Genomic DNA, 14,335 nt, shown 5'->3' on the forward strand with positions numbered 1-14,335 from the left:
GATACCATAGAAAACAGTTACACAATTGTCCAAAAATACAAAACAAAAAACTCCTAACCCAAAACATCCAGGAAATCATAGACAAAATGAGAAGATAAAACCTAAGGATAATAGGTATAGAAGAGAATGAAACTCCCACTTTGAAGGGTCAGTAAATATCTTCTACAAAATTATACTAGAAATCTTCCATAACCTAAAGAAAGAGACAACCTTGCACGTACAAAAAGCAAAAAGAATTCCAAAAAAATTGGAGCAGAAAAGAAATTTCTTCCATCACATAATAGTTAAAATATAAAGTGCACAAAACAAAGAAAAAAATGTTAAACGCAGTAAGGGAAAAAGGTCGAGTAACATAAAAAGGGAGACCAATCAGTATTCCACACTTCTTAAAATAGACTGTGAAAGCTAGCAATCCTGGGCATATATCACACAGATCCTAAATGAAAAAAAAATGTCAGCCCAGGCTACTGTAAAACCTCTCAACTACCATAGATGGAGATTCCAAGATATGCCATGTCATGAGCAAATTTACACAATATCTTTCCACAAATCCAGTCCTACAAAAGATGATAGATGGAAAATTCCAGTACAAGGCAGGAAACTACACCCAGAAAAAGAAAGAACACAATCTACTTTTAAAAAACACAAAAAAGAGATAAAGTAGGTAGCCACAGAAATATAATTCGACATTTAACAAGAAAAATAATAGACAAAACCAATCATTTGTCCGATATCATTAAACATCAAAGGACTCAAATACCTATAAAACGACAAACACTAGAAGTCAACTGCCCTGGAATAAAAACACTTTATTCTTCCTCTGTCTGCAATGGAGGGGTCAGAGACATGGCCATCTGATGGACCAAAATCTAGAATTGACCTTGTGACTGAGGAGTGTCTCAAACATTCAGCCTCTGCTGTAGTGTACCTGAAACTGAATCCTTGTGAACAAGAATCCATAGAAGATTCTCACTTTGTTTGTGGCTGAACAGAACTTGTTCCTCAAACCTTATTGCATAGCCAATACAACTCTGACCACCAAAAAATCTCCAAGAACAATGGATTGAGGTCCCTTGGCCAATGAATAAAACTTCCAGCCTGGATCCAAGGCCACTTATCTAAGATTCTCACCAGAAAGGCCAATATCCCTCACACCCATACCTGTGCGGCTTATAGTAAGTTTAAATAGGGTTTAGATCCAGTGACTTTGACACAAGATTTCAGAATAAATCTCAGATTGCTGTCAAGTCTGTAGTGGAGGCCTTGGAGATAAGAATTTTCTTGAGTTCTCTGAAAATATGGAGCCCTGGAGTGCTGGGACCATAGTCTTCTATAGAAGGTAATCAGGAATAGTCCCTTACTTTCAAACTGGTTTAAGACCTTTCTCCTTTCAAAAACATTGGTATTTTTTTCTGCTCAGGATGATTAGGCCTTAGAGTTACTCATTTGACCAAATGGTCTCTCAGAACCATCCCTTTTGCTTGGGGCCCATGGAATATTTTACCTCAGACCATGGAGCATTGATCCCTCTGTTGAAGGTTCACTGAAATCCAAAAGGAGGGAGCAAATCCTGGAATCTCATGCTACTTCCTTGTGTAAGGTCACATGATATGTTGTGAAGTCATCAGTCTGGTGCTCATTTCTTTTTGGTTGAATATAGTTTTTAGGAGGCAATCAGGCTTAGGACACCCCCAACTTTTCTTGAATCATGGAATCTATGTTCAGTCTCTTGCAGATTCAGCTAAAGATGTGTATATGCTAGACTGTGAAGTACCATTAGAAGATGAAGCAATGTAGGACCTCTTGAGCTATTGTAAGCAATTTAATTTTTTCTCAAATACTAGGGGAATTTGAATACTCAAAACAATTTCCTGTCACAGGGACATCAGCAACTCTTCTTTACTCGGGGGTACTCATCTATTCTTTCTTTGATTAAGGAGGTGTCATATGTTATCCCTGAAAGAAAGGTTACTTCATATCATTCTAGTTTGTCCAAAGGAAGTTTAGATATTAATTTAGGGTGAGGAAACCCACTCTATTTCTTGATATTATGGACTGTGCCACAGATATGTTTCCTAATTTTTCCCTGGTTTCTCTGTCAGTTCAAGGTAAACTGGAGGTTCACTTGGGATGCAATGAAGAGCCCCTGACAAGCATATTCTTCAAAGTAAGATGAATATATTCCCCTTTCTTTGAATAAGAAAATCTAGACATACCCTTAAAGTTGAACGTGGCTTAATACAAATTCTTCTGATAAAGAACATACAGAGAAGCAAATGAAATGAATTCTCATACAGATGTTTATTTTTTCTTAAGGAAACTTTAAATTAATATCCCAAGACAATGGTTTCTTCCGAGAATCCACCTCTATCCAGAGAATCTCAGTTCTATTCTTCTAAGAGGTCTTAATGTTTCCTTCTGACCTGGGTGGCCAGGCATACATAAATGTTTGAAGGAATGGCAGACCACATGGACATGATGTCCTCAGACATGTCAGTGCAAATCTGAGCCCTAACCTACGTTCTGCCTTTAAGGTTTATAACATAAAATGGAGCAGTTTCATCTTTGTTGTCGATGATTATCCTGCTGCTTAACAGCTTGAGGAAAAGATAAATCCAGAGATTACCACCCAATATGTAAGAGCAAATTCCCTAATTTCTGGCAAGCACGCCTCAGAGTCCCCAGACACATGGTTATTCTGGACTGTGAAAACAGTTGCACTTGACTCTCTTCTTCCAGTACCCAAGGTAAACCTTTGCCTGAAGGATTCTGTGACCTTTTCGCTCTTTCCAGTCCTCCTAAATGTTCTCTCTGAATATTGGGCCCTTGAATTTCCAACAAAGTAGTTGTATACCTAACTGATCAGACATATTTTCAAAAGTGACTCCTTCTATAATCCAGGGACTCGACTCTACTCCGGTTTGAAGTCCCAGAGTCGAAGTTTGGAATCAGAGTATATAACCCTTGCAAACTGCAATCAGGCAAATCAATAGAAATGTAATAATTTCAACATTTCTGCTTAGATCTTAACAGCTGAACGAACCAGAAGGATTAACCTAGCCAGAAACAATTATCCAAAGCCTTCGGCAGAAGAAATATGTTCCTGTCTTTTCTCTTGCATTAACAGAAATTATGAATATATAAAACTCTGAATGAGAATTTGAAACTTATGATTACTGCTGGAAACTTTATCCTGGTATAAGGTACCAGGGACCTTTTCTGTTGACAGAAGTGTGTATGGCACCTATATACACTATGCCTGAAGAAATTTCTCTTCGTTTTCAATAGTGCTTTAGAGTTTTCCTCTCTTACATGGGGTTCACTTTACCCAGTGTTAACTTACTCCTTCTTCTTATATTGTAGAGCATGTCAGTACTCGCCAAAGTACAGCATTGCCCTAGATCCTTTATGGTAAAGAGGATTAAAACCTGCTTGAAGACTTACATGGCCCTTTTATATTCCTATTCCCATCAAGTGGTGTTGTCTTTTCTCCTTAAAGAGCTGCCAGACCAAGGGAGTGTTATACCACGCATCCTACATGAATGATCATCTAACATTCCCTGTCTTTCCAGTAGGATTGTGGGTCAATTTTCTACTTCAATCCACCCAGTAGATTTTAGACCCTCAGCTTCTGCAAATGGGGGCTTGGGAAATCAAATTCTATTGAAAGGGCTCTAAAAATTATTCCCAGTGCACATCAATTGTCTCAGACCTCCTCCCTGTGTACTATGGGAATTTTGGAGTACCTGTGGAACTAAAGAATCACTAGAGCTGCCCTTCGTCCTATGCCACAGAACACAGCTATTAAGAAAGTTTGCTTAAAACTAACCTCTTTATTCAAGGTATTCATACAAAACATATGCAAACAATGGTATCTTATATTTCTCTGCTTCTAAATCCTAGTTCAGAAGACACAAAGCTAAATTGACTCTTATACTATGTGCCTTAAAGTAGGTCATCAAAATATACACCATTCCTATATTTTATTCACATATGTGTGTAGCTGAACACATCCATGAAGAAACATCACCGCTTCCTGAACCACTTATACTGTTGTTGTGACCATTGCCTGGACTAAAAGATATATAGGGTATACATATAGAGAACATACTTAGAAGTTACTGAGATAGAGGCAGAACATTTCTCCAAGACCCAGTGTAGCCGATAACCTTCCCCTGCTGACCATGGGTGAAGTGGATACTTCTTTTCTTCAAAATATGACTAGGGACCTCCACATTCTGAACCAATACATTCAGGACTTCACTTTTGCTAAAGATCTTCTCAGAACTTCCCATTCTGTGAATCTCTTCTCAGAACTCTACTGTTCTGATATACGTCCTAGACTCATTCCTCTTTGACGAGGCCATGAGAACCACCCTGAATGATGATGTGACTCCTTCCCCATCAGTGTGGCCTTGGATCTTTCTCACCTCTTGATGGAGTACACTTCCTTTGACCAAAGGAAATTCACACATTCCTTTATTCACAAGGTGACATGAGACATGCTTTTCCAAAAAATAGTATGCCATACCTTGTATTCTAAAGCAGTCCCTCACGAATTTGAATTACCTCACATGGATATACTCTAAATAATAGAAATTCAAGGCTTTTACCTTTTACCATGGTGGGTAGAGAAATATGTTCTTCCACTCGGGTTTGAGGTCCCAGTTCCTATATATAGAATCATTGATTGATGGAATCAATCCAATCACTAGAAATCAAGAGCACCCTTTGTTGCTGCCAATATATGGACATATTAAGACAAACTGAATGAGCAAAAGATCCAGAGACAGTCATGCAGGCTGTTTAAAAAAGGCCTGGGATGTTACCTGCACTTCCCCATATTAAATACAAGATGTAAAATTCCTACCAACTAAAGAAGTATAGAAATTGAACGGCATTGTTGGGGAAAATCCTTTACCAAATCAGGTAATAATGACATTCATGTTTCACAGGATGTTTCATATTACCAACTCCAACTCCAAGGGTTTTCTAACACATACCTTTGCACAATCAGATCTCAAAGTTTTCTCTTTCTTAAAGGCGTCAAGATCTTCCTTTTTCCATCAATTACCTAAGTCATTGAACAGAATGTCAGACCTCCCTCCTACAACTGAGCCTACTCTACACATTCCCTGGTTGCCTTATGTCCTCTCAAGTACTCATATAAAGGAAAGACCCCCAAACTTTGATTATTTGAAAGTAGGCTCAATTCACTTCACTTCTGACGAAAGAGGCCCCATGGTCTCATGGCATACCTCTGTAGAAGCCAGAATCAGATTCAATAACATGCAGTTCAATGTAGTACAAAATGGGATCTTCATCCACAAAAACTATAGACATCCAGTTCCTGGCCAAGGGAGTATTGGTATGGATTGATGCTCACAGAGAAATCTCAGGTTTGGCTCCTATGGGCAAGTCTCATTGATTCCATCTATATTTGTGAGGAGTTTCAGTTGTAGCCTCTAGCTCTGGATGCCCCAAGAGCATCACTTAATTACAAGGACATCTTATACCTGATTTAACTTCATTTTTCTTAATTGCCAAACTTGACCAAGATTGCCAGGCAATCATAATTCCAATTTCCCAGTGGGACATCATAAGATTCTTGGTGTAGATCAGAGGGCAGAGTACAGATAGCTAAAATTAAAATATATGCAACCTTACTACAGAAGGTTCTCAGAAATGCAATTTTTCCATCTCTCATTTATGGATGTGTACACATGTACACTTATAAATATATACATCATATATACATATATACATCACATATATGTATATATGTATATATACATTATATATATATACATCATAGGTATACATATATACATCACATATACATACATATATGATATATATATATACATGTATACATCTTATATATACATATACATATACATATGCATATACGTACACGTACAGATACACATACACACACACACACATATGTGTGTGTGTGTATGTGTGTGTGTGTGTGTGTGTGTGTGTGTGTGTGTATCAATGGAGCATCACAGTTCAGACAATCACCCTGATAGAAGAGCATGCTGACTAATGGAAGCTGGAAAGAATAATTGGAAGAAAATTATGCAATACCATATGTTTTCCCACCACCAAAGGTGAGCTAGAATTTTTCATTCTTCACAGTTAGGTGACTGGATCTTGGTAATTGGTTAAAAATGGCCAGGCACTTTCTTGTTTAGCAAAACAGTTCAGTATGACCCCATAAGTTGCAGTTATGAACACAGGTTACTCAAACTGCACCTATTTCCAAGCCATCTCAACACCATCCACTTTAGATGAAGGGAAATCAGCACTTCACTTTGATTGGTAGCCTTCAGGTTTTTATTCTTTGACAAATAATACCTTACACCATCCCCTTCTGTCCAAGATCAGTTATAAGAATGACTATAGTTTACTATTGAGATCTCAGAATTTTTTTTTTTTTGCCCAAGAGGACCAAGATTAAAGAGTCCTTAGAGCATACTCAACCTTCTAATACGGATGTTTAGATCAAATGTAACCCTCTAATAGGGAGTTTTAGATCATGTCCATCTAATTATGGCCACTAAGAAAATACAGATGTGACCAAAGGCACTTCATTTAATTATGATCTATGTTAGTAAATCGTGAAACTTTCATTATTTGTCCTATATACCATCCTTCATGCTTATAACCGTCGTCGATGATTAGCTTCAAGAGGATTTAGAGACTGAAAATCATGACTGCTGAATAATACTAATGCTTGGATCCCTGACAGGCCTCCCATGGTGTAACTGAAGATACGATATGTGAAGTAGCCCTAGCTTGCCTGCTCAAGGTAGGCTTGAACACTCCATTATCCTTAAATAGTTTTGTCACTTTAAGCAGATTCTACGTTTCTTTAATATTCTACTCTTAAACGTCATTACTTTAGATCATCGATTTATGTCCAGTATATATCAAATGTACATTCTGTATATAAGAGTGTCCGATATCTGTCTTATAAGACTTACAATTCCCGAAGTCATCTCTGGCACCCAGGTCTCAAACTCCACTTCCACTCAAAAAGGTCCTCAGCAGCTAACCTATTTGACAAAGAATGATTCTGAACCATGCTACTTTTGATGAAAGATGTCACAAAATTAACACTTAACTGTGTCTCACATTCAAAACTTCCTCTAGGAGGGACATCAGAATGATACCTTTTGCTCCAGTTGTTCTCAAATTCACATCTTCTGTCCATGGGGTCTGTAATGTCACCGTTTCATAGAAGAACTTCAGTGTCTCTCCTTTCCCTATGGGAGCATCAACACTCCACATCTACTCACAAGTATTTCACCTTTTTTCTCTGTATAGTGGACAAGAGCACTTTCACCAAAGGCCCACATTGGCCTGAAATATCTTCTTTTGTCCAAGGCGTACTCATGCCTGCACTCTCTTGTGGCCATCATTAGCACTTCTTCTCTTGATTTTGTGAGCCTGCTATATCCCAACTGTTTAGGATTACATACAAACTTATTTCTGCTACATGTATTCTGAGACATTCCTCCATGGAAGGAAGGGGTGTTGATCTTTTCTTGTCTGAAAAAAGTCTTCAAAGCCCAAAGACAACTGCTGGAATGAAATGCAACCTATAGGACTGATGGAAGAATTGCTACCTGGACTTTCAAATGCCATGAAAAAATATGGACATTCTAAATACTGATAAAGAATAGGAAGCTGATCAAGCAATACTGGATCTTCCTCTGCTCCACGAGGTACTAACATTTTCTCCAGAATAAAATGTTTTTTTTTATAATTTTAGAAGTAGCCAGAGATTTTTAAACTTCTAACAAACCGGTATACAATATCTCCTTTGCACATTTTCTCAGAAATCCCGGTGATGTCCACGGTGCAATCACAACTTTTTCCCATGAAGTCTGGTATATTACCTTTTTGATGACTGACACAACAGTCCTACTTCTGTGCAAGTTCCCTACCTCCACCATCTTACTGAGTAAGATTTAGACTTATACAATTAAGAGGACTCCAGAAGGCCAAGGAATTACAACACATTCCCCATATGCCAAATCCATTTCCTCTCTAAAATTTCTAAGTTTATTGTCCTGAGAAACACTGTTCTGACGAAGAGATCTCAGAGAAATCTGGACTGAGTTCTCAAACAAGAGTCTAAAAGCCAGCACAAATCAGACTACTATCTTCATTGTGTTCCCTTACACAGAGGTGTCCTTTCACATGCAGAGGAATGTGTAGATGGACATATATTTGAATAAGATACTGAACCTAAGACTACTGCATTAGAGCCTCGTACAAGACTTCTAAGACTGTTGACTGCCTACCATGGATATTCAGGTGTGTATTCTTTACTGTGATTTTCAGTTTGGAGTTGCTGAAGTAGTGTGTGGCTGGAATGTTCTATAATTTCCAAGGTATCAATCAACCTTCAACTTCTGCTCAATAGTACTCCAGACATAAGAGGAAGAGAAGCTATGCACATTCCATACAGTCCAGGGGAGATCCTATTTCACCCTTATACTTTAAAACATCAAAAATCTATCACCTTTTCCTGGAGGGACAGCAAAAATTCCTCTTCTGCACACAGGGAAATTAGATATTCCTCCACCTATTCAAAGGAATCTGAGGATCCTCTTTTCATTTATATGATTTTTTAATTTAAGTTTCAAATATACCATTTCCTGGTTTCCTGTTCATACGTCATCTATCTGCTCTCACTCCTTCTTCGATAATGGTGTTCCCATCCACATCATCCACCCGTCTAATCTTTCTCACCTTCCTTATATTAAGAGTCCACATTTGGAAGGATTAAGAGCTTTTCCTCCCCTTGTTGCCCAAAAAGGCCATCTTGTGCTACATATACATCTACAGCCATGAGTCAATCCATGTATATACTTTGGGTGATGCTTTACTCCCTGGGGCCTTTCGTTGTTGGGCATTGTTGTCCTATGAGGTTGCAAGCCCCTTCAGGTCTTTCAACCGCTTCTCTAATTCCTGCAACTGGTGTTCCATTTTCAGATTAATGTTTTGCTGCTAGCATTCAACTATGAATTTGACCTGCTCTCGCTGTGTCTCTCAGGGACATCTATATCCAGTTCCAGTCAGCATGCACTTCTTAGCGTCAATAATCTTATATACTTTTGGTGACTGTATATATGTATATGAGCCACAGGTGGGGCATGAATTCCTTCAGTCTCTACTTCTACCTGTGCCTCCACATACCCTCCTGTGAATGTTTTTTGTTCCGCCGTTTAAGAAGGAGTGCAGCTTGCATAATTTGATCATTCTTCTTGAACATCATGTGGTCTGTGGATTATATCTTGCCGAATTCGAACTTTTGGGCTAAAATGCACTTATCAGAGAGTGCATACTATGTGTCCTTTTCTGTGATTGGGTTACCTCACTAAGGGTGACGCTTTCTAGGTCAATCCATTTTCTTATGAGTTTCATGAATTCATTGATTTTAATGTGGAGTAGTAGAACATTGTACAGGTGTATCACATTTTATGTATCCATTCATCAGTTGAAGAGCATCTTGATTCTTTCCAGTTCCTGGCTATTATAAATAATAATGCTGTGAGCATAGTGGAGCATGTGTCTTTGTTGTATGTTGCACCATCTTTTGTGTGTATGCAGAGTACAGGTACAGCTGGGTCCTCAGTTAGGGCATTATCCAATTTTCTCAGGAAACTTCAGAATGATTTCCAGAGTTATCATACAGGTTTGCAATCCCTCCAATAATGGAGCAGTGTTCCTCTTTCTCCATAACCTCACCAACATCTGTTGTCACCTGAGTTTTTGATCTTAGCCATTCTGACTGGTGTGAGGTGGAACCTCGGGACTATTTTTATTTTTATTTCCTTGATGACTAAGGATGTTGAACATTTCTTGACACACTTCTCAGCTATTTGTTATTCCTTAGTTGAGAATTCTCTGTTTAGCTCTGCACCCCATTTTTCATAGGATTATTTGGCTCTCTGGTGTCTAACTTCTTGAGTTATTTGTATATTTTGGATATTACCTCTGTATCAGGTGTAGGATTGATAAAGATCTTTTCCCAATCATTTGTTTGCTGTTTTCTCCTAATAACAGTGTCCTTTGACTTACAGAATCTTTGCAGTTTTACGAAGTCTCATTTCTGATTCTTGATCTTACAGTACAAACCAGTGGTGTTTAGTTCAGGAAATTTTTCCCAGTGCCCATGTGATCAAGATTCTTCTCTACTTATAGTTTCAGTTTATTGGGTTTGATTTAGAGGTTTTTGATCCACTCTGACTTAAGGTTTGATTAGACCAATAAAAATGAATCGATTTGCATACTTCTACATGCTGCCCTCCACTTGTTGAAAATCCTAATTTTTTTTCATTGGATGGTTTTGGCCTCTTTGTCAAATATCAAGTGACCATTGATGTGTGTGTTTGTTTTGGGGTCTTCAATTCTATTCCACTTATCAACATTCCTAGATCTGTACAAATACAACTTTTTTTTTGTCATTGATTTTTTTTAATCACTATTGCCCTGTAATACTGCTTGAGGTAAGGAATGGTGATTCTCCCAGAGGTTCTTTTATTGTTGAGTACAGCATATGTATGTTGTGCCATCACTTTTATTAAATTCTAAAAAGTCTTTAATCTTTCTTTATTTCTTGCTTGACAAGTTATCTTTGAGTGGAGCACTGTTCAACTTACAGGTATGTGTGGGCTCGCTGATGTTTTGTGGATATTGAAGATCAGCCTTTGTTTGTCACGGTTTGATTGGATAAATGGACATATTTCAGTTTTCTTAGATCTGTTGAGGCCTGTTTTGTGACTTGTTATATGATTAGTTTTGGAAAAAATACTATGAGATGCTGGGAAGAAGGCATATTATTTTGTTTTAGGATGAAATATTCTATAAATATCTGTAATGTCCATTTTGTTCACAACTTCTGTTAGTTTGTCTAGATCTTTGTTTAATTTCTATTTCCATGATCTGTCCATTGAAGAGAACGTGGTGTTGAAATCTCCCACTCTTATTATGTGAGGAACATTGGGTGCTTTGAGCTTTAGTAAGGTATCCTTTAGGAATGCAGTTGCCCATGTATTTGGAGCAAAAATATTTAGGAGTGAGAGTTCCTATTGCTGTGATAATCTTTTGATAAATATGAAATTTCCTTCCTCACCTGTTTGGAAAACTTTTGGTTGATAATCAATTATATTCCATAGTAGAATGGCAAATCCAGCTTCCGTCTATCAGACCATTTGCTTCAAAATTTGTTTTCTAGCCTAATACTCTCAGGTAGTGTCTGTCTTTGTCTCTAAGTTGTGCTTTTTACATGCAACAAAATGCTGGGTACTCTTTATGTATCCATTCATTTAGTCTACGTCTTTCTATTGGGGAATTCACTCCATTGTTGTTAAAATATATTAAGGAATAGTGATTGTTGCTTCTGTCATTTTTGTTGTTAGAGGTAGAATCATGTTTGTGTGTCTCTTTTCTTTTGGTTTCATAGCAAGATTAGTTTGTTGCTTTTTATAGTGTGTAGTCTCCCTCCTTGTGTTAGAGTTTTCTACCTATTATCTTTCGTAGGGCTGGATTTGTAGAAAGATACTGTATAAATTTCGTTCTGTCATGGAATATCTTCGTTATTCCATATGTGTTAATTGAGAATTTTCCTGGCAATAGTAGACTGGAATGGCTTTTGTGTTCTTTTATGGTCTAGAGTATATCATTGCAGGATCTTCTGACTTTCATAGTATCTGGTGAGAAACATTGTGTAATTCTCATAGGTCTGACTTTATATGTTATTTGACCTTTTTCCCTTATTGCCTTTAAACTTCTTTCTTTATTTTGTGCATTTAGTGTTTTGACTATCATGCGATGTGAGGAATTTCTTTTCTGGTAAGATCTACATAGAGCTCTTTTGGCTTCTGGCATGTTTTTCGGCATCTCTGTCTTTAGGTTGGGGAAGATTTCTTCAAATTTTTTTGAAGATATTTACTGGCCCTATAAGTTGGGATTCTTCACTCTCTTTTATACTTCTTATTCTAACACTCGATCTTCTCATTGTGTCCTTGAGTCCAAACAACAGGTAACTTGGAGCAGAAAAGATGGTCTTATCTCTGCCTTCAAGTGTGTAGGCACTCTTACCAACTGGTTTTCAGCTCTCAGTACAGCCAGAAAACAAAAAAGTCCTTCAGCTGAATTCTCCTAGTTCCCTGTGTAAATATTGTGTACCTCCTTCAAATGATAAACTCTGAAAGCCTTATTTTATCCAAAATAGTTGTGGTGCATATGTGTGTGTGTGTGTGTGTGTGTGTGTGTGTGTGTGTGTGTGTGTGTCACATGTCCAGCAGACTCTGAATGGTCATTCCTTCAGTCTCCAAAGAACAATATCTCCCTACCCCTCTTATGGATATTTTATTTACTCTTTCAAGGAAGGAGTAAATCATCTGCATTTTGGTCCTCCTTCTTGAGTTTCATGTGGTGTGTGCCTTGTAACATAGTTAACTTGAGCATTTGCACTGATATCCAATTAAAAATGAGTGCATACTTTGTTTTTCTGTAATTGAGTAACCACCCTCTGGATGATATTTTCTAGGTGCATCCATTTGCCTATGAATTTCATGAACTCATTATTTTTGATAAATGAGTACTAGTCCATTGTGTAAATATAGGCCATTTTCTGTATCCATTCTTCTCGTGTAGCACATCTGGGTTAATTCCAGCTTCTGGATATTATGAATAAGGCTGCTATGAACATAGTTTAACATTTGTCTTTGTTGTATGTTGGAGCATCTTTTGGGTATATGCCCAGGGGAGGTATAGTTGGGTCTTCAGCAAGTGCAATGACCAATTTTTGAGGAAACTCAGGTCTGATTTTCAGGGAGGTTGTACCAGTTTGCAATCCCAACAACAATGGAGGAGTGTTCCTCTTTCTCCACATCCTTTCCAGCCTCTGCTGTCACCTGAGTCTTTGATCTTAGCCATTCTGACTGATGTGAGATAGAATCACAGGGTTGTTTTGATTTGCATTTCCTTTATGACTAAGTAGGTTATACATAAACCAAATCGTTCTAAGATATGATGTTACCCTAACTGTTGTTCTGTATATAGCTGTGTGCCAATTGAACAATTTCTATCTCCTTCTTCAAAGTTCAAGTCAAATCACATCAAGGAAATCCACACACAATCACATATGCAGAAGCCAATAGAATGGGCAGTGTCAGAAAGTGCCTAGAACACATTTGCACAGGAGAAAATTTTCAGAACAGTACACCAAAGGCTCTAAGATCACCAGTCAATTTACAAAATCCCATCATTCTGAAAACTTTCTTTAAAGCCAAGTACACTACCAATAGGAAAACAACAACCTACACATTTGGAAAAGAGTTTTACGAACCCTACATTTGAGAGAGTGTCAAAATTAAAAATATAAGAACTTAGAAAGGTAAACTCCCACACAACAAAGAACCCAACTTTTAAACTGGATTAGAGAGCTAACCAAGAATTCTCAACTGAGGTATCTCAATAGGTGAAAAACATATCGAGAAATGTTTAACATCCTTAGTTCACATAAAGGCAAATCAAAATGAACATAAGAGTCTTCCTTAAAACAATCAGATTGGCTAAGACAAAAAAACTAATGCAGTAGCAGAGTGGGCTAGGATGTAGGGAAAGTGGAATACTCCTCCACTGCTTGCGGGATTAGTAGCTGATAGCCACTTTGGATATCATCAGTGTGGAGGTCCAGAGAAAATTGCAAACAGCTTTACTTGAAAACCAGCTTTACCACTCACTTCAACACATATACTCAAACTTGATCCATACATAACGTGGACATGTGGTTGAAGATATTCACAGCAGTCTTACTTATAACAGTCGAATGCTGGAAAGAACCATGATATACCTCATCTCCACTCAGGAATAAATACAGAAAGTGTGCTATATGTAAACAATGGAACATTACTTAGGTATTAAATATGAGGACACCAAGAACTCTGTAGACAAATGATGGAACATGAAAATAGTGAAGTAACAGAAATCGAAAAGGACATAACATGGGATGGACTTAGTGACTAGTAGATGTTAGCCCTGCTAACAGAATACCCACTATACAAATCTTTTATAACATGAAGGGTAACATGTGAGAAGGCCAAATGGCGGATACTTGGAACCCAGTTAGAAGGGAGAACAAAATAGTCATGGAATGCAGTGGAGTGGAAGAATCTAGCTAGATGTGGAAAATGATGGATAAAGTGGTGGGAGTTGCACCAATTAAAAGAGACAGGAGAGAAATTCAGAGGAAACGTGGAGTAAATAACAATAAGCGTCAGTGGTGGGTGGTGAACTTGGGTATCCC

General features: G+C 37.8%; 1 long non-coding RNA gene across 1 annotated transcript; it reads left to right on the forward strand.

Annotated features, from left to right (window-relative positions):
- The first annotated feature begins 1,722 nt into the window (after positions 1 to 1,722).
- Positions 1,723 to 6,831, forward strand: LOC134484671 (uncharacterized). The gene is made up of 3 exons (XR_015647467.1): positions 1,723 to 1,813; positions 2,103 to 2,167; positions 6,758 to 6,831. It is a non-coding gene; the product is annotated as an uncharacterized LOC134484671 (long non-coding RNA).
- Positions 6,832 to 14,335: the final 7,504 nt, after the last annotated feature.

This window comes from Rattus norvegicus, chromosome Y (genome assembly GCF_021556685.1).
Source record: "Rattus norvegicus strain SHRSP/BbbUtx chromosome Y, alternate assembly SHRSP_T2T, whole genome shotgun sequence".
Classification (NCBI taxonomy): Eukaryota; Metazoa; Chordata; class Mammalia; order Rodentia; family Muridae; genus Rattus; species Rattus norvegicus.